Source organism: Lagopus muta, chromosome Z (assembly GCF_023343835.1).
Source record: "Lagopus muta isolate bLagMut1 chromosome Z, bLagMut1 primary, whole genome shotgun sequence".
NCBI classification, from domain to species: Eukaryota; Metazoa; Chordata; class Aves; order Galliformes; family Phasianidae; genus Lagopus; species Lagopus muta.
This window is the reverse complement of record NC_064472.1, coordinates 19,705,608-19,727,245: the sequence shown is the minus strand read 5'-3', so window position 1 is coordinate 19,727,245 and position 21,638 is coordinate 19,705,608. Positions and strand designations below refer to the sequence as shown.

At 40.6% G+C, this 21,638-nt stretch overlaps 1 protein-coding gene across 2 annotated transcripts in view; it reads left to right on the top strand.

Moving 5' to 3' along the window:
* Positions 1–204: 204 nt before the first annotated feature.
* The window catches only part of PDE4D (phosphodiesterase 4D), a 582,076-nt gene continuing 560,642 nt past the window's right edge, over positions 205–21,638 (top strand). The window contains exon 1 of one of the 2 annotated variants that reach the window (XM_048931460.1): positions 205–332. The gene's annotated coding sequence lies outside the window, so the exon portion shown is untranslated. The remainder of the gene's footprint in view (positions 333–21,638) is intronic. The other variant, XR_007373933.1, reaches the window with a different exon arrangement.

The window sequence follows — 21,638 nt, the reverse complement described above, 5'->3', positions numbered from 1 at the left end:
TTTTTCCTCCTTGTTTCATGTTTCCCTCTCCACACAGAAAGCAATCCCAGATAAGCAGATTAATGTGTGGGATAGCTCCCCTTCATTGTTCTGTGCCGCACTTCCAGCTTCTCGTAGCCAGTTGGACTTGTTAGGAGGAGCTAACCGATTGGTTGTTTCCTGGGCTCCGCTTCATAAATTATAGCCAGCATGCATGAGCATGATTCCTACAGTTGCAGTAATCCAGAGGCCTGTCAGTTCCTGACTTCATGCATGTTTATTCCTACTTGTTTTATAATATTGCCCTGGAATTTCCTGTCTTAGATAGTTTGCTATTGCATCTTCAGGACTCTGTGAGTAATTTTGACTTTTTCAACTTTGTTAATTATACACTGTAAACAAGAATGCTCGTGTTTAGAATGTAGTTCATTAGCAACTAACATTTGCACTTCTCTGCTGTATCAGCTTATGTACAGTTATCTTTGTAGCTTTTCTCTTGCTAGGGTTAACATCACTTCATGTTGCATGTGGTCACTGGAGTTGGGGTTCATTCATTTCTGAAACGGGCTGTGTTTGTTCCTCATAGTATTTGTTCTTCTACAGTAAAATATAGTGATGCTGCAATTACAGCTTACTCATGCCTAATCAAGGCGTATGGTGTGTTTTATGCTTTTGTACTGTTTGTACATTGTATACTAGCAATTGTGGTTGAGCTATTGAAGGAATGCTCAAAATTCTCGGTGTACTTTATTATAAAGAACAAACACTTCCCTCCCTCCCCCCCCCCCCAACCTCCCCATCTTCTCTACATAAGAGCAGAGATAAAAAACAAAACAGTGAAACAGAAATAAAACAAGCAGTAAAACAGTGGTGTTAACATCTGGTATTTTAAACAATTATATAGCCTAATTAACCCTTTTTTTTTTTTTTCACGCAGTGCTGTAGTGCTTTTCTTAAGCTGTATGGGTTGTTTTTGTAGCAAGCTGAATGCCAGCATGTTGGAGTTCACACATTTAAAAACAAAATCTCCTCACAGTGAATTAGAAGCCAGTGGGAAATGCTGTTTAGGATCTGCAGTTTAATCTGACGGAGTTATCACAGTGACTCCCTGGTTGGTTTCCTGTCGACTGAGGTTTAAAACAATAGAGCTGTAGATTTAAATCAGAAATTAGAAAGCTACCAATCTGGAGCTCTACACCTCTCCCATAAATGCTGCAAAGTCATATCCATTGCTATAAATGCATTAGTTCACCTAAAGGACTTTCTGTGCTGTTTTTTTTTTTTCCACTGGAAACATCATTTCATTGTGTGGTGTAATAAAGCTAGCATTTGTGGGTAAATAGCTTGGGTTCTGCTAAGAACTGCATACTTTCTGCTAGCAGGACAGCAGCCTTTGCTATTTCTTATTAGCTTTCCTTCTTGAAGCTGTAACTTTTCAGATGGATTTGTGCGAGCAAATAACTTCAAAACAGCAAAAGTTTCACAGAGAGCTGACTTGCTCTATGCAGTGAATATGATAGCTTCCAGGGGTGTAAGATGCTTTTGCAAAACTTCTGTAAAGTCTTTTTTGTAAGCAAACCTTGCTCTTCTGTAATAGAAAAATAAGAATGCAGTATTGGCAATTCAGTTATCCCTTATTGTAAAATTCTAATTTCACATAGTATTAGGTTACATTTTCAAATTCTAAAACAAAAAGAAGAGTTAACCCTTGAGTTTATGGTTATGGCAAAACAATTTCTTCTGTATTAGCATCCTTAGGCTTACTGAGCTGTTTGTAAGGAAGATGCGCGTGTGTTTTTCTTCAAAAGGTCAATTACACCGTCCTGCAGCAAACGCAGTGTTGCTGTTTGCACATCTTGCATAGCAATTCTTAGAATCCAGCAGACCACAGAATGAAAGTCAATTCTGTAATGATACCACTGAAAGTACTTACATTGGATGTGGCTCAGCAAAATAAACTAATTTCTCTGAATCACTTTATGAAGTTGAACAAAAAGTGTTTTGCTCATGCAGGTAATATTTGTGATAACTTCTGTCAGCTTTACCTTAATAGTCAGGTACATTAAATAGCTACACTACTTTCATACGTACTACAAAACCTAAACCACAGTGAAATTCATTTTACAGGGAAGGTATGCAATTAGTGAGCTGATGAATGATAGTAAAATCTGCTCTATGAATAGTTCTGAAATAAGAAATCACAAGTCGTGAAAAGTTTGTTTTAGCGTTGTTTCTCTGTGACATATGCAAAACTTGGACAAGGTGGTGTGGGCTGAACTGTCAAGACACTTGCCACTTCCTTAAATGAATGTTATTTAATCTAGTCATGTTATTGAAGTCTGAATATGGCTATGTTATATGAGGTCAACAAAAATGAGATACATTAACTTATGGGAAAAAAAGCATTAATTTTTTAAGGGAGTTTTTTAAAGCAACATGTGTGCTGCGATGTCAAGAGGAGTGGTGTGGAAAATTGGCTGCATGGAGCAGAGTACATGCACTGTTTCAGTACCAGACCTTTCTTGATACAGAATTCTCTATGTAAGATTTGGAATCTAACGTACTGCAAGCAGTGCCTACAGGCTGGATCAAAGCCCTTTTGTGCTGGATGCTGTTCAAACAAGTAGTAAAAGGCAGTCCCTGCCCTTATGAGATTATAAACCAAACAGGATGGTAGGCACAGGATGGAAGTACACACAGTTTAAACATAACCTTGGGCAAGTCATGGCAGGTCAGCAGCTCAAGGAGGAATGAAATCCTGGGATATATCTGTTCCATGCCATTGTATTTGCCATACAAAGAAAAAGAAAAAAAAAAGAAAAAGAAAAAGAAGAAGAAAAAGAAAAAGAAAAAGAAAAGAAAAAAAGAAAAAGAAAAAGAAAAAGAAAAAGAAAAAGAAAAAGAAAAAGAAAAAGAAAAAGAAAAAGAAAAAGAAAAAGAAAAAGAAAAAGAAAAAGAAAAAGAAAAAGAAAAAGAAAAAGAAAAAGAAAAAGAAAAAGAAAAAGAAAGAGGTGGGGCATTGGAGTTTAGGGCTCGATCCTAGAAGCAGCGTGGATATGTTGTGAGAAGAGTAATCAAGTCTTTTTTCAGGACTAGGGGAGAATTTGCATACACTGAATGTTGTACTCCTTCATGTATATAAGTTTTCCTAATTCTGAGTTCAGTGCCTGCTGGACACATGCTTTTCTTGACGGAAACTTTGTCCCCTGCTTTGTTAACTAAGCATTTCAGTGTTTTATGTCCTCTCTAGGAAGTCCAGACAGCTGTGTTTTTAAGAACTCTTCAAAAAAGTTTTTCCTAGTTGCTTAGTGGAGACTTAGATTTGCATTCTTGTTTAGAACATGACAGACTTTTCTGTATAAATTCAAGGAAAAAAAGCTCATGTTATAACTTGTGTATCACCACTACCCCTACCCTTACTAACGGAATGCAAGGTAAAGATGAAGAAATACTTTCATATGTACTTTGGAAGAACTTATCAGAAGAACTAAAATCCCCTTTAAACTGAAGTTTGCTGTGATGCTGTGCTATTGAATTATCAGTGTAAGCTCAGGTGTCCATTCCAGAAAGACAATTCATGTAAAAACTTCCATGTGCTTTGGAAAATTCTTCCGTAAACATTTAGCTTACGAATTTTCATATCTGTCTGCTCAGCCCAGCACTAGAATCCTGCTTTGTGTCTGTGTTATGGTCTCCTGATGGCAGTTAATTGTAAACCATTTGGAGCCAGTAAAGCATTTTTTTTCCATTTGTGCTTCAGTGTGCCAGATGTCAGCCCTGGGAAGAAGCCTTCATCCCAAAATTGAAAACAGACAATTTTTTTTTTTCTGAAGAAATGCGCCCATCTTTGGCACTGCCCTTTATGCAGACAACTGACAAAAGTGATCCTACAAAACCACATGGCAATGCAAGAACTGCTTAGCAGGGCAGTTAGCATGGGCCCTTGCTTCTTCCACTAACTCATGGCAGCACTGGGAGTTAAGCACAGGTCAAAATACGTAAAGGAACTGCAAGGTCTTCCACTGCTTTCACAATGTAATTACTTGAATTATAACTTATATTACTTGAATTATAATAGCGAGTAACTTACAGAACATCACTGCTTATCCTGGATTTTTTCTTGTGCTCCTTGGTCTTACAAATTCAAAATGCTTTGGCTTCATGGAAGAATGTACTAACACAGTTGTGCTTTTACGTTACAAAGCATAATGAGCTAATAACAAGAAATCCAGAGCTCACACACAGAATATGTGATCTTTGCCTAAAGCAAACTGAATTTTTACTTTTTTTTTTTTTTTTTTTTTTTTTTTACAGTGATCAGTTTGCATTCCTAAATTAACTCTGTGCAATGTAAAGACTTTTCCAGAGTTTGAAAACAAATAGCTGAAGACAAAATATGTATTTTTTCTTTTTAAATGGGCAAAGTGTTGCTTTCTTCTTTGCTGATCATTAGGAGTTAAAACAGCCTTGGAAAAAGAATGTAACCACATCAGAACAATAACACATTATACCCTCTTAAGACAGCATAGATATATCTGTGATATATGTATTCTGGCAGAGCACTCATCACATTCAAAGCTGTTGAGTTTATAGAGAGAGGAGAGGAGAAGAAAGTCTACAGGGGGAAAAAAAAAACAAAGTTCCAATCTTATTTGGCAACAGGAGGAAACAAAAGTAAGGAAGTGGGAACGTTGAAACTAAAATTATCTGTTCAAATGAGTATCTTCAGAGCATCTTGAAAATATTGTTTTATACTTTTAAACAAAGTGTGTGATACAGCTTAGCCCTGAGGGGAGAAGAAAAATCTTCAGGTAGCATTATTAATGAGGCAGCTTTGGCATGCTTGTGTAATGTTGCTACACTGACTTTCTGAAAAATATAGTACAGTGAGTGTACTGATACACACTTCAAAGTTGTACATGTTGTCATTCAAATCAAGTGAGCATTTATGTTTGTGTATATTAAGGAAAAGACTCCAGCAAAAACAGTGCAGGTTGATTGAACGTATTCACAGTCTCGGAGTCAAGGATAGGATTGCCTTGGTTTCCTTTTGTACATCTGAAAGAGTTATAATCTGTTTGTATGTGCCTGAGTGATACTTTCACTTGATGATGCTGCACAAAGGAGAATACAGATGTGTTTTGCTTTTCAGGCAGTAACACATTCTCTCCCCAGCTAGCAGAGCTCTGGCTGCTGTGCAGAGAACTCACTGTTCCTTCAGGGTCTCACTGGAACTTGCTGTTCTCTGTATTAGAAACGATACTGTCTCCTGCATTAAAAAGTCTGCTGAGAGGCTTTACCTGCCTCAGTGACTCAGTGAGCCAGCAAAGCTCAGGTCTGTATTAGCCTGGGATTTGAGTTAAAGCACACACACACTCCGTTAGCTTTCTTGATGCATCATATCTTATGTATAATGTCATTTCCAGTGCTGCTAAGCTAATGCAGACCAAAAATGTTCTTGAATTTTCGTGATGAGAGATTCTCAGTGAAGGCTGCAAGTATATTGTATGGACCCTGCTAGAGTCAAATCTAAAATCATTCCGATTCAGTAATAGGTTTGGAAAAATGATAAAAGGAGAGAAATAGCAATGTGTGTATTAGCATTATCTGTATTCTTTCTGCTTGATGTGTGTTTGGAAGTTGCCAGAGGGAAAGTTAAAATCTGAAGTGGAGGATGAAAAGTAAGATGACTTCATGGCCTCTGACAGAAAAGGTTCCAGATGGAGATGCTGTAGGACCTGCAGAGTTGCTGAACAGTTTGCTGTGTAAACTGTGCTGGCAGAGCCTGAAAGAAGCCTTATACCTTTGCCTTTGCCTGAAACTTATGCTTTTCTACTGGTTTGTTTGTTTGTTTGTTTATTTGTTTGTTTGTTTAATTGCAATTGGCCACTGTACATAGAATGTTAGACAAGAGGAGATAGGAAAGCAGTAGCTCTTCCCATGCAAGATTTTCAGTCTGTGACTCAACAAGTTTATCATGCCAGTTGTACTTCCCATTTGCTTATTCTGTCTTAGAATTTTGAAAATATAGGCCTTCACTTAATATCAATCTCCCTAGCATCATTATTTCTATAGCATAAAAATAAGTGGATTTTTGCATGTATTATTTATAAAGATATACCCTCAAAACAAAGTTGGGGTATGGTGTATGTACATAAAAATACACATGCACAGCTTAAGTTCTTACTTTTTTGCTAAATTTATGTGCTGTTTTTAAATTTTAGATGTAAGATTTCATTCAATCTGCACCATAAGGTTTTTAGTATTGGTGTTTAAAATGAATATTTAGCGAAGTTTAAATGTAGTCTTCCTATTTTTTGTCTTACTATCAAGTGATTTGGTCCTTCTTAAGATGTTTGAGGTTTGGATATCAGTGGGAAGAGTTGAAGATTCATTAATTTACAGGCAGTGAGTCTGTGTTAATTTCTATCCTTCTGCCTCTTCTTACCTGTCTCATGAGTAAAGCAATACAGAAGAGGAAATAAATTTGTATGAAAATGCTTTTTCTACTTTCTTTTGTCTGTGATACGTACGTGGACATAAAATTGCTGTGGCGAGGAGTCCCTTACATGTATAAGTAATCTTCACGCGGAGAAAAGCTATAAAATCCAAATTAGATGTGTAACCACTCTTAAGAGCTGGATTTTTAATCTTCCACTTTTCGGAGTCTGAACGCTCTATACAGTTTCTGGAGTCAACTCACATGAAGGCCTGAACATCTGTGGCTCATCCACTTAAACAGATGGCAAGGTCTGTGATGTCCCAGGCATTTGCAGCGTCTGGCACAAATGTGTTTTACATCCACCTATCTTTGACCATTAAAAAGCCTGGCCTTGTTCCAGACTTTTGGTATATGAATTTTCTATCTGCATGTTATGTTTGAACTTGAGGGACATAAAATCTGTTATTTGCCTCTGTTATCTCCATATTGATGTTTTCTATGAAGACATTCAATTATGAAGAGAGGGGTATTTGTTAATTACTGAGCTGTTTTATGATAGATTCCCATATAATAGATATAGAACAGCATGTGTGTATACAGTAAAACAATTGAGATGTGAAAAGATCAGCTATTGATAAGCTGTGCATTTAATTAAAATGAAAAGGTATTGGATCATCAACCTGGTGTTCTGCTAATCAACACTGTGGATTTTAAATGCAATTCTCTCTTTGCGAAACGTGTTGCTCTGAACAGTTCCCTGATTGCAAAACAGAGTTCAAGAACATAAACCTCAGTCATTACAGCCATTTCCTGAAGCCTTCTCACAGAACTAACACTAAGGTTCTTTATGAAAACATTCACATTCAGTTGCCTGGTCTTGTGCTGAGCTGTGGGAATACTGTTATGTGGGATAACCCACAGGAAGAGAGTGATAACATTGGCATTTCCCAAAAAGTGCAATACAGACTGATCAAATGGCGGTCTTCTAGTAATATTTCTGTGCAAGAAGAATAATGGCAGAGAGCATTTAAAACCCACATAAAGGTAGCACTGGAAAATAGCTTTATCAGTGTAATGGGTCTATAGGGCCTTCTATTCCAGGTTGCAGTGTAATGGGAAAAAAAATAGCAATATCAGAAATGGAGGGGAAAGGAATTTTTCTGTAGGACTTTTAGAAACAGTTGTTGGTGTAGTTGCTGGTGTGAGGATAAGTGTCTGGAAAAATGTATGCAACAATCCTTTCAGAATCCATTAATTGAAAAGCTGGGAAATGTCTTCCTCACTTAATAATGCATTTAGCAATTGTACTCAGATTTGAAGGCTTTATGGCTTTAAGTCTTGGTTTTTCTGGAGACGTTGCACTAGCTTCTTTCTGAAATGCCACACATACATGCTGCTTTTTAATGGAAAAAACCTGCTTATTTTGGATATTATTTTCCTCTAGCTTCAGCTACCAGCTTTAACTCTATCTCTTAGTAAGTTCTATTGCAGCTTAAGAGCAAAATATCACCTTCCAACTCTGTTATTAACGTGTGATAAAATCATTATAAATACTTTCCAGTGCTGGGTAAGATACTAAGGTTTTTAATATATTCTCTGGTCTCAGATAGTCTTGATCCGTCTCAGCTATGTGGAGCATTACTTTAAAATTCCTCTCTTCATTTGAAGCTTTTCTTCCTCAGAAGGTTTTCATGGCTCATCACAGTTGTCACCTTCAGAGATATTAAGCAATTTACCATGTGTGTTGTGTAAGTGGTAAGATGGTCTGTTCTAGAAAAAAACACCCTTATTTCCTTCGAAGTTTATTCTCCCTAAAACCTCTCTCTTCGTAACTTTTTGTATCAAAATTCACTGCAAGGTGGCCGCTAGCAGTTATAAATGTGTTTTTCTGATAGCAAGCAAAGTTAGCGGTGTTACTGGGATTGATTTATGTATCTATTTATTTATGTATTATTTGAAATGGTAGCTGTTTGCAAGGCTGCTGCGTCAGAATTCTTAACAAAGTAGGGATGAAGTACACTCCGGACTTGAGGCACCCATCTTACCCAGCTATGGCCTTAAAATATTATTCAGGCTTTTAGAAGGGGTAAAATGTGTGCATATGTTATATATATATATATATTAGTATTTATTCATGGGAATATATACACATGCATACTTCTCCCTGTGTGTATCTTGAAGAGAACATGTGAGATGATGTTGAAATTACATTTTCTTGCAAAAAAATCTTCTGAAGGTGAAATTTCCATAGTATGAAATATGTTGTGTCCATTGTGCTCTAGAGTCTGGTAGGAGCATATGGCAGCAGTATTTGAGGGTATGAAGCCAGGGTGAAGGGAGACAAACCTGGTGAACCCTTGTTGGACCTTCCTGCTGAGAATGACCCCTGAGGAGTGCCTCCATTTCTGTTGTCCCTGGACATCATGCTAGCTGACAGTACTGTTCCTGCAAATGTATTAGCAGTTTTTGTGGAAGATCAAGTGTCCACAGTGCAAGCTTGCATCACAGCCAAGTTTTATTTAGCTTTCAGGAGTACAATTCTGTCCACTGCATCTGCCTTTCACCTTATGGAGCAGAATTTTTTCTGGGTAACTTCTCAGCCTTCTCCCACACCAACTGACCAGCTTCCTTATCAACTCTCTGCTTGCTCAGGGAGGCAGGTTCTCTCCAACCTACTGCATTCTGTTTGCCTAATGAAGGGCAGTTCCCCACAGAAAACCTTTCAGGTATGAGGAATTCCTCTTTCTGGCACAGGGACTGTGCTTTACTTCTCATGGGATGTGTGCTGCCTGCAGCACCTACTGTGGGCTTTGTACAGGGCTTTGTATCTATTGTTTTGGATGTGGTCCATCACTAAGTGACCTTGAGGAGTGTACCTGGACTCTAACTTCCCTTTCCTGCTTCATCTGTATTGCTATCTGGGAGTTTTGTACCAAAAGACTTGAGAACTGCTTTAAAAACCTCAATGGAGGCTTTTCAATGGGAAGCTTTATCTAGGCACACTGGGGTGTTTATGTTTATGACATATAAAGACAGCTCAAAAAAAAGGCACAGAATATTTTGACATGCACAAGAAATTAATTAATTTCAGTGGAAGTATGTGCTTGAAATTAGGCAATAATAAAACACCTTGCAGTATTCTGTTAAAAATGCATCTTAAAGTCAGTAAAAGCCTTGAAAAATGCAACTTTTCCCCTATTTTGTGGTTTTCATTATATAAAAGCCTGCTAGTGTTTACTGTTCGTCAGGTTAATTCATTGGCAGCTTAATAGGCAACGATTTTTTTAAGCACGCTATTTGCTTATATATTTATTGATTTTCTTCACACCCACAGTGCCTGACATCAGTCTATCCAATACATACATACTTTAATCTGAATTGAGTTTCAGCCTTTCTGGAAGGAAATATCGTGTTGCTTCAGGGAAGCAGCTGATACTCATATAAAGACAAAAGTCCAAAATTTGTATCAATAGTTCCTTAAGAAATCTGAAGTAACATACTGATGTTGCTTCAGGGAGTTAATTCATGAACAGACATTCTGTGAACAGAAAATTGTTTCTGGCTAATAAGATGTACAATACAGAATCACAGAATCACAGAATCATAGGTTAGAAGGGACCTCCAGAGATCATCGAGACCAATCCCCCTGCCAAGGCAGGTTCCCTACACCAGGTTGCACAAGCAGGTGTCCAGGTGGGTCTTATCTCCAGAGACATTCTCCTGGATAATAGCTCCAGAGAAGGAGACTCCACCACCTCCCTGGGCAGCCTGTTCCAGTGCTCCGTCACCTCACTGTAAAGAAGTTCTTGCGCACATTTGTGCGGAACTTCCTATGCTGCAGTTTCCAAACGTTTCCCCTTGTCCTGTCTCCATTCACCACTGAAAACAGTCCGGCCTCGCCATTCTGCCCCCCACACCTTAGATATTTATAGACCTGGATCAGGTCCCCTCTCAGTCTTCTCTTCTCAAGGCTGAACAGACCCAGTTCACTCAGCCTTTCTTCATAGGAGAGATGCTCCAGGCCCTTCACCATCTTTGTGGCCCTCCGCTGGACTCTTTCCAAGAGATCCCTGTCTCTTTTGTACTGGGGAGCCCAGAACTGGACGCAGTACTCCAGATGAGGTCTTACCAGGGCAGAGTAGAGGCGGAGGATCACCTCCCTTAACCTGCTGGCCACGCTCTTTTTAATGCACCCCAGTATGACATTGGCCCTCTTGGCCACAAGGGCACACTGCTGGCTCATGGCCAACCTGTCATCCACCAGGACACCCAGGTCCCTCTCCGCAGAGCTCCTCTCCAGCAGCTCATCCCCCAACCTGTACCGCTGCATGGAATTATTCCTCCCCAGATGCAAGACTCTGCACTTACTTCTGTTAAACCTCATCCGGTTTTTTTCTGCCCAGCTCTCCAGCCTGTCCAGGTCCCGCTGAATGGCAGCACGGCCTTCAGGCATGTCAGCCAATCCTCCCAACTTCGTATCATCAGCAAACTTGCTGAGGGTGGCCACTATCCCCTCATCAAGGTCATTGATGAAGATGTTGAACAAGACCGGACCCAGCACAGACCCCTGAGGAACACCGCTGGTTACAGGCCTCCAACCAGACTCTGCACTGCCAACGACGACCCTCTGCGCTCTGCCAGTCAGCCAGTTCTCAACCCACCTCACTGTCCACTCATCTATCCCACACTTGCTCAGCTTTGTTATAAGGATGTCGCGGGGGACAGTATCAAATGCCTTGCTGAAATCAAGGTAGACTACATCCACTGCTCTCCCCCCATCCACCCAGCCAGAGACAGCATCATAGAAGGCTACCAGATGGGTCAAGCACGACCTCCCCCTGGTGAACCTGTGCTGACTACTCCTGATAACCTCCTTTTCTTCCAGTTGTCTGGAGATGACATCCAGCACCAGCTGTTCCATCACCTTTCCAGGGACAGAGGTGAGGCTGACTGGCCTATAATTGCCTGGATCTTCCTTCTTGCCCTTTTTGAAGACCGTAGTGACATTGGCTATCTTCCAGTCTTCAGGCACCTCCCCCGTCCTCCAAGACCTCTCAAAGATGACAGAAAGCAGTTCAGCAATCACCTCTGCCAGCTCCCTCAGCACCCGTGGATGCATCCCATCGGGTCCCATGGATTTGTGAACGTTGGTGTTGCCTAGGCGCTCCTGGACCACCTCTTCCCTGACAGAAGGGAGGTCTTCCATTACCCAGATCCTCTCACTAACCTCCAGGGTCTCGGATTCCCGAGGGGGAGCTTTTTCACTGAAGACAGAAGCAAAGAATGCATTCAGTATCTCCGCCTTCTCAGCATCCCCTGTTACCAGAACACTCCCATCACTTAGCAGGGGAGCCACATTCTCCCTAGTCTTCCTTTTACTGTTAACATACTTTAAAAGGCCTTTTGTATTATCCTTTATCCCCTTTGCCAGATTTAATTCCAGGCGGGCTTTAGCCTTCCTCGTCACATCCCTGCAGGCCCTGACAACATTTCTATATTCTTCCCAAGTGGTCAGACCCTTTTTCCATATTTCATTGACCTTCTTCTTCCCTTCGAGTTTGTGTATGAGCTCCTTGCTCATCATACAAGTACTTTATATACATTGCATATACAGTATATATACATGTAACTGGGTGGAATAATTCTGGCACTGGAACTACAATCAAAACTTAGAGGTGCTGCTTTGAGAGTAAAGTATTGCTGACACATACACCAAATATTTTAGTGTGCTATACTCTGTGATCGTTAGTTATTCACTAATGGCTGAATTAAGACAGTTGAATTGAGAAGCAAATCATATCATTGTGATAGAATGACAACTTATCATAATATACTGGCTGTATCATTATGCTTTTTTTTCCCCCTAGTTGCTGCTTAAATTCATTTTCTTATCATTCAGATGTGTAAATCATCAGCTGTCAAACAGTAATTTTGGAATTCGGTTACACTTTTTTATTTATAAAAGTCAGTGAAATAGTTTATATAAGACCATGTAAATAGGTTGCAAATAACCTATTTTAAAAGCACAACAGTAAAAGCATTTATAATATTAATCCCTTCGTGAAACAGCATTTTAAACCTGATTATTCTAAAAGTCCTAGATTTAAACAAAGCCATGGGTAGGCTTGACATATTCAATTCTAAAAGTCAAGAAACAATGATGTTTTACATATGCTGTGCACCTCGTACCTGATTTCAATTTGGATCTCTGAAACCAAAATGCAGATCAGAAAAAACATACAGCTGCAGGAAGGCTTTAGGGCTATGCTGCCAGTTACTACATTGTAGAGCACTCTATAAAAGAAAAGGAAGTGTCTTGGGCAGCAGTTTCAGATATATTTTCTGCCTGCTCTGCAAAATCATGGGTTTAATTTCATTTTTTTTAGAGGATTTTAATCTGCTGATTACATCTGTCTGTGTGTGTCCACATCTCTTCTCTTTGTGTACTTCAATCTAGTCCTCACCTTTGACAATTTGTCCTGTATTTCCTTTTGTCAGTCTATCACAGACTTTTCTCTTTTCTCATTAGCCATATTGATTTCAATTCCTACTTTTGTCTGTTATCTCATCCTTCCCATCACTTCTCCACATCAGTCTTTATCTCTTCTTTCCAGGCACTTTGACTCCCTGATGTATTGCCATAGCTCTCTGTGTTTCAGTGCTTGCCATGACTCAAAATCACGATCAATCTTGAGAAGGAGAGTCTTACTGGTTAAAAATACCTACACCTGCTCTGTATTTGGGATGTCACTCCACTATAACTTCCTGGTTGTAGACATGTCAACTGCATATCCTTCTCAGTCTTGGCATGCTCCTGCACAGCATGGATGTCATGTCTGCACATGCTGAAATGAAATACAAGATCAATCAGTTAGTCTAAGTCTGAAAACTCAGCTGCAAGACTGGCACCTATTGTGGACATGTGAAATAATTCATTGTTTTTTTCCTTTCACCCAGACATCCTATTATTTGCAAATATTTTCAGGGCTAATTGAAAGCATGTATCCAGTCTTCTTAATTTATCCAAATTTTCCTTTCATTGGATTCTGCAGATTCACTGAACTCTGTAGCTAACCTGTGTCCCAAAAATTCATTTTGAATGAAATGTTTGTCTGTTAAAGCATGGGTGTCCAACCTCTTGGCATGCTAGAGCCATGTTGAGTGAAGAGAAATTGTCTTGGGCCACATATGAAATATATAACTTAGTTAATGTGTATAGGAAAGAAAGCTTTTTTTTTTTTAATATATATTTATTAAGGCATAAAAAAAGAGAGCATTAAAACTTAAAAGTAGTGGGATATTTGACTTTGTTTTTGTGAAATTAATGCATCATCCTGCTTTGATGGCTGTGGTTGCAGTTCTCAGTGAGCTCTCAAGATGTCTGTCAGAGATTTTTGATGAGTTTTTACACTTAGCTTTGTCCTTGAAAATACTTGTCCACAAATGTATCTACTGCCAAAATGTGATGACATGAGTGAGGCATGACTGTGAAGTAAGGGTTATTTCTCTCTGGTAAGATAAAGCTTATAGTAGTCTGGTAAAGAGATGTAATCAGACATTTGAGTTGAATATCTGATTGCAATTTTACACATTCCTTTTGAAAATGGCAGGTCATGTATTGAAAGTGGGCTGCAAATATACAAAAAAATTGGTGATTTTTTCAGTGATCTTGAAACCTGTTCTCAAATTCCTTTGTGAAAACAGAAAGCACAGCTGCATATTTTTCACTTAGCTAGTGTATCAAAATGCATGGAATAATTTGCCGTAGCATAGAAACAGAAATCATAGAAACCATGGAATTGCTCAGGTTGGAAAGGACCTTAAAGATCATCAAGTCTAACCATGATGTAACCATACTACCCTAACAACCCTCTGCTAAATCATGTCCCTAGGCACCATATCCAAATGGTTTTTAAACACATCCAGGGATGGTGACTCAACCACCTCCCTGGGGAGCCTATTCCAGTGCTTAACAACCCTTTCTGTAAAGAATTTCTTCCTGATATCCAACCTAAACCTCCCCTGGCACAACTAGTGGCCATTTCCCCTCGTCCTGTCACCTGTCACTGCTCTCACTGCAATCACCTTTCAGATACTGGAAGAGAGCAATAAGGTCTCCCTTCAGCCTCCTTTTCCATAAACTAAACAGTCCCAGTTCCTTCAGTTTCTCCTCATAGGCCATATTCTCCAAGCCTTTCACAAGCCTTGTTGCCCTTCTTTGGACCTGCTCCAGCACCTCAATGTCCTTTCTGTACTGAGGTGCCCAAAACTGAACACGGTACTTGAGGTGAGGCGTCAACAGTGCCGAGTACAGGGGCAGGATTACTTCCTTGGTCCTGCTCTCCACAGCATTCCTGATACAAGCCAGGATGCCACTGGCCTTCTTGGCCACCTGGGCACATTGCTGGCTCATATTCAGCTGACTGTCCATCAGTACACCAAGGTCCCTTTTTGTCAGGCAGCTTGCCAGCAATTCCTCCCCAAGCCCGTAGGGTTGCCCATGGTTGTCGTGACCAAAATACAGGATCCAACACTTGGCCCTATGAAACTCATGGTTTATCTTGGCCAGTCAATCCAGACTATCCAGGTCCCTTTGTAGTGCCTTTCTGCCCTCCAGCAGATCTACACTTCCCCCCCAACTTGAGCTGGCACTCCCTGATTTCAGCTCACACTGCGCTGATCACACACTGATTTCAGGTTCTGTGGGAGATAGGTGCACACCCCAGGCTGAGGCCAGCCATTCAGCGAAGTAGAGCCACTGCCATGATAGCACGGTGTGGGGGGCAGCCACGGGATGGGCTGTACACATGCAGCCCACAGGTTGGATATGCCTGTATTTAGAAAAATGGCACTCCAAACAAATTAAGTTTGGCAAAATTTATCAGCAGCTGGAAATGGATTCATATGAGAAGAGCAGTAGAGGAATTTTATCTAAGGGTTGTGTAATTTGAGGGCTGATTGCAGTTATTCTGTGAGTCTTTCCTACGTTTCAGTAAGGATGATAAGACAAGTATTGTGCACTTCAGAAAGCTTTGGGAAGGGAAGCTCCTGCCATCAAAGGTGTGATGGGACTAGGCTTTATGGCAGCCAGTTTCATGATGATTAAATGACGGTCTCTTTGGCAGTATTTGTTGCTTTCCTTTCTCTTGTAGATGGGAGTTGGTTTACACAGTTGCCCTTAAGTAAGCACAGGTGTTCGCTGTAGTCTGACAGAGCACAGCTGAGTACAAGCATTAGCTTGGCTTGAGCTACAGCTGACCATCTGGACCCTGAATTTCTAAAGGATTCTTTCCAAATCAGGCTTAGCATTCCCCTCTGCTACGCAGTCATCTGGTTTTAATTCCATTTCTTGGGAAATATGTTGCTGATATGTACAGGGCAGATTCTGTACAAAGAGCAATATTTTGCTCTTAATATAAAGCTATTTTAGAGCAGTCTTTTTTTCTTTTTTTCTTTTTTTTTTTTTTCCCTCTTAATCTAGTTCAAATCAAAACATAGTTCTCCCAACTCCAGTGTGCATTGGAAAGCATTTTTCAAAGCTTTGCAAAAGCTTTTATGTGGAAATGGAAGTTTTAAATTCACAATTAGGGCATTAATTTCTCACACCAAATTTCTTAAGGCAGTTGTGTAAATGTTCTAAGTGCCATTAATTTTATATTTGTTAAAAAACAAACAAAAAGAGAGATCCTAGGTAATACTTCCTATTTCCTGCTTCACCATACCATGTGAATGGTGAGAGATAACAGAATAGTTTGGTTAAAACAAGACAGATTTACAAAAGTATCTCCCTAGATCCAATCTCTCCTCTCCTGGGTGAAGTCAGGAATGAATCTTCATATTGAAATGTATGTCAGAACTGTCTAAAAATATTTTAAAGTGCACAGAGTTCTTTCAATTGCTTAAGAGAATACCCATTTTGTTGAATATCTGACTAATACTTGTGATACTATAAAGTTGCACATGCAACATAAAATCAGGAAAATATATATTTTTTTATTAACAATCTTCTGTTTCCTTTTAATTATAACAGTCTAAATTATAGGTTGAGTTTGGAAGGGACCTCTGAGGATCAACAGCCACATCAATCAGGCGAGCAGATGGCTCAGGTCCATGCCCTGTCAGATATCTCCAATAATGTTTCTGAATGCTTATTTTAAGTTTATTTCTGTATTTTTCTATTTTAAGAATATTTTTCCAACTTAAGATTTTAGGAAAGTACCTATTATCATTGTATTTGGTAGGGATAGAGTTCCTTTGATGGGAAGATACTTTTCCTGATGATTTTTCCCTAAAAACAACCTGTATTCCTTAGATGAAATAAGGACAAAAGTTCTATGGCTATGAGTTTCGATAAAGTTTAAAAATTCTTTTATAAATAAGTTTGGGGGCAAAAAAAAGAAAAAAAAAAAAAAAAAAAAAAAAAAAGAAGGATTGCCTCTGGACTCAGTTATCACAAACAGAGACCTGAGACAGCACTATGTCTACAAAATACAATAATTTACAATAAATAACAAGGATGTCTTGACTCCAGCCAGTGAAAACTGGGGCAGACAGGAAAGAAAAACAACATGTATCTGAGTTTATCCCCAAACAGTTTGCAGAATAAAGGTTATTTTCATTCGTATGCATCTCTAGAATGAACAGGCTCACTCTTTGTTGACTGAAAGATAAAAGCTCTGCAGATCGTTGTATGTATTTCTATAGTAAAAATACACATTGCCATATTGAAAAGAATGTAGTGGTAAATACTTGGATATTTACCTATGGTGGAGTACTGCCTACCCTAGTTTGTTCTTTACTTTTGTTGTTCTTCCTTTATTGAATGTTTGTATATTGCACAGCTGCTGGCATTTGAAACTTTCAAATTAATCTCTATATGCCCTTTGTCTAGATATTACACTGCACTAAAGGAAGGAATGTGTAGAATAAATCTTTTTAAAAATGGTAGACAAAGTACATATATTAAAATATTGTTTATTTGATTTCATTAAAAGTTGCAAGTTTTTAGAAACCGCTTTAGACTGAAATGGGAAGACAAGTGACGGACTTTGCTGAGCGAAATAGTCTTCTTCAATGTCTTGGTCATGAGAAAACTCAAGTGACAGCAACAAGTTACTGTCCCGCAGGAATATTTCACATCATCAGGTACTTTCTCTTAAAGGCTAAGATAAATCTGTAAATACTTGGCATTGACTGTGTCTGAGCTGAGTTTTGTCAGATTTTGTGAGACATGTTTCTTAAACATGAGCTCACATCTCTACCTACAAAGTATGTGTTGGCTCTGTGGAGTGCCATCATGATAAAACACAGGATATATTTTGTGCTTAGTGGGTTGACGTCCCAATTAATAAAACAGCTGCAGTGGATGCCATCTATCCAGATCCCTCTGCAGATACTTCCTGCGCTACAGAATCATATAAGATGGAAAAGACCTGACCAAGATCTTGGTGACCTAGATCTCCTGCACTTAGCATGTGATGACACTGAAGATGACCTGCTCTGTGACCTTCCTTGGCAGCAGGGTCAGACTGACAGATGTGTAATTCCCCAGATCCTGCTTTCTGCCCCTATAGACGAATATCATAGTTGCTAATCTGCAGTCTACTGAGTCCTCCCTGATAGCCCAGGATTGTTGGTAAATGATTGAAAGTGTCAAGGTAAGCACTTCTGCCAGCTACCCCACTACCCTTTTTCAGATCCTATCTCACTCTGTAAGATCAATGCATGTACATTTCTCCTTGCATTAAGAGGGCTTCATTGTGCTAGCCTTGTTTTTGTCCAGGCTTTGTGCAATATCTCCATCTCTTCAATGCAGAGCAAGACCTTGTACTGGACACAGTACTCCCCCAAACCTGGCATCCCCAGCATTGAGCAAAAGAGAAGAATCCCCTGTCTCAGCCTTCTAATGCAGCCTTCTTTGCCACAGGCTCACACTGCTGGTTCATGTTCCACTTGCTGTCTCGCAGGACCACAAGGGGCTTTTCTGCTGACTTAAGAGGGATGAGGTGCAGAAAGAAATGGGGAGAGCCTTGCAGGCTGCACAGGTCACTGTCTCCAGAGGTGGGGAGTCCTTCTGGGCTACGAGGCAAGAGCATTTGGTGATGGGCAAATGTTATGAGGAAACACTGTTCAGAGAGAGGCTCATAGAAATGTGTGAGATTCCCCATATGCTTTCTTGGGGAACATCTGAAAAGGGGAGCATGGGAAGGGTGAAGCTGGATGAGGAAGAAAGCAGGGGGCTCAAGGAGCTCCCTTTTCTATCTGTCAGAGAATCTCAGAGAGTTCCATGGAGTGCCACCGTGGTAAAAGAAAGGATCCCCTTTGTGCTAAGATGGCTGATGTCCACCCTGATAAAAACAGTTGTAATGACTGGTGTTCAAGATTGGCTGTAGCCAAGGTGTAAGGATGTATTTGGTTGTTAGAAAAGATACTTGTTCTTGGGGTAACCAAATCAAATGCTCCATCAGGCAGCCAGAGCAGTGGGACAACAGGGCCCATGTAGATGCTGCCCACAAGCTCAGGCTGATTCTTTAAGACTTATTTGTCATTTATTATAGTCCTTAACTTGCTGAGTATTTCCAAGTCTAAAAGGTAGATTTGGCTAAGTAATGCTGGGTTTCCAAGAGAAGAACGTCAAGTTAGGTTGGATATTAGGAAAAATTTTGTCTCAGAAAGAGACAAAAATGGTAGGTATTGGAAGAGGCTGCCCAGAGAAGTGGTGGAGTCACCATCCCTGGAGGTGTTCAAGAAATGTGGAGACATGGCATGTGGTCAGTGAGAGACATAGTATGTGGGCATGGTGGTGATGCACCAATGGTTAGACTAGATGACCTAGGCTGCAGCCCTGGCGGGGGGTGTGTACCACATACCCTGGTCATGACAAGTGCCTCTCTCAGACATAGCTTCTAACAGAAGAAGCATCTGTGCAGACCATGGTCTATGGGGAGTGTCCAGGCCTTACTCTTGGAAAAGAGTAGAGTGGAAAACTCTCCTGTGTAAGATGTGCCCAGGTGGAGGAACTCCTGTAACTGCTGAGTGACCTGCATGAAACAGTCAAAAGGCTGTGTGCTCTCAGGGAGGCAGAGGAGTCAGACGCATTCATGTGCAGCCTGCACTGAATCCACAGTCCGGAGCCAAACAGCCCCAAACTGCCCCACTCTCAAATGCGTATGCATTTGGAGAGGAACAAACAGTCATGAGAAATGGCAAATTGCCAGGAGAAAGACTAACAAGAGGAAAAAAGCCTGCCTCAAAGACTGAAGTGCCTCTGCAGAACTACTTCACGCCTCTCCAGCCTGAGAAGGAAAAAGAAACAATAACAGGTAAGTTATCTGAAGTGAGTAAGGCAGCCAGACCTTCTCCCCGCTGCTTAACAACTAGTGAAACTAAGAAAAAGCTATTGGTGATAGTAGTGGGTGATTATCTTCTGACGGGTACAGAAGCATCCATTTGTTGCCCTTACCTGCAATCTAGAGAGGTCTGCTAGGTCTGCTGCTTTCCGGGGGCCCGGAAAGGACATCAAGGACATGACAGAGAGACTGCCGGACCTTGTATGTCTCACAGACTACTGCATCCTGCAGTAGTTCCCATAGGCACCAGTGACACAACTGTCAGCTATCTGAAGAATATCAAGAGGGACTACAAGGAGCTGAGAGCAGCAGTGAAGAACTTGGAAGCATAGGTAGTCTTCTCATCAATCCTCCAGGTTAGGGAAATGTGGAAGGAAAGGACTGGCAGAATTAATAAAACCAGAAAATGGTTAAGGGAGTAATACTGTTGTGAACAGGGCTTTGGCTATTTACATCATGAAACTAATTCTGAGAAATCTGGTCTTCTGAGGGATGACAGGGTTAATCTGTCAGACAAGGGGAAGACCATCTTTGGCAGCAAGCTTTCCAAATTTGATCAGGATGGCTTTAAACTACAATTGCTGGGGGTAGGGTTCCTCAAATCATTGCACTTTGAGGCTGACAGTGGTAATGGATACCTTGGGCCTGGAGTTGGATCACAGGCCAGTAAGACAGCACCTATACATATATATATATACCTATAAGATAGCACAGGATAAGGGAACTCTAATTGGTAAATTAGCTTCAATGGGAGCTCAACTTGAGTGCCTGTATACCAGTGTGCGGAGCATGGGGACAAGCAGGAGGAACTGCAGACTTGTGCGTGCCTATGGGGCTATGATGTCATTGGCATCATGAAACACGGTGGGATGATCTATTCCAATGTAGGAATAGACTGTATAAAGTCTTTAGGAAAGTCAGGCAGGGGAGAATCATAGAATCACCAAGGTTGAAAAAGACTCAAAACCATCCAGTCCAACCATCCACCCGTCACCAATAGTTCTCACTAAACCACGTCCCTCTACACAAAATCCAAACATTCCTTGAACACCTCAAGGTTCAATGACTCCACCACCTCCCTGGGCAGCCCATTGCAGTGCCTGACCACTCTTTCAGAGAAGCAGTTTTTCCTAACATTCAGCCTGAGTCTCCCCTGGCGCAGCTTGAAGCCATTCCCTCTGGTCCCATCACCAGTTACATGAAATTGGAAGGAAGGAAACCGGAGACCCGGTCATGGGGGATACAGAGGAATCTGAGGTGATCAATGACTTCTTTGCCTCGGTCTTCACTGGCAAGAGCTCTATCCACACTGCCCAAGTTACAGAAAGCAATGGAAAGAACTTGGAGAAGGTAGATCTGCCTGCTATAAGTGAAGATGAGGTTTGAGACCACCTAAAGAACTTAAAGGTGGACAAGTCCATGGGACCAGACAAAATCCATCCATGGATTCTGAGGGAACTTGCAGATGAATCTACCAAGCCATTATCCATCTGGTGAAGTTCCCTGATTGGAAAAGGGGAAACATAACCCCCCATTTTCAAGAAGAGGGGAAAAAAAAATCCATGAAACTGCAAGTCCATAAGCCAGTCTTTCTCACCTCTTTACCTGGCAAGGTCATGGAGCAGATCATTCTGAAGTCCCTGCTGAAGGAAATGGACAATAACGGCAAGGTGACTGGTGGTAACCAACATGGCTTCACCAAAGACAGGTCACAAAGTTGGTGTCCTTTTATGATAGAGTTACAGTGTCAGTGGCTGAAGGAACAGGAACTGATGTCACCTATCTGGACTTGCGCAAAGCATTTGACAATGTCCCGCATGACATCCTGGTTGCCAAGTTGAATTTGATGGATGGACCACTCACTGGAT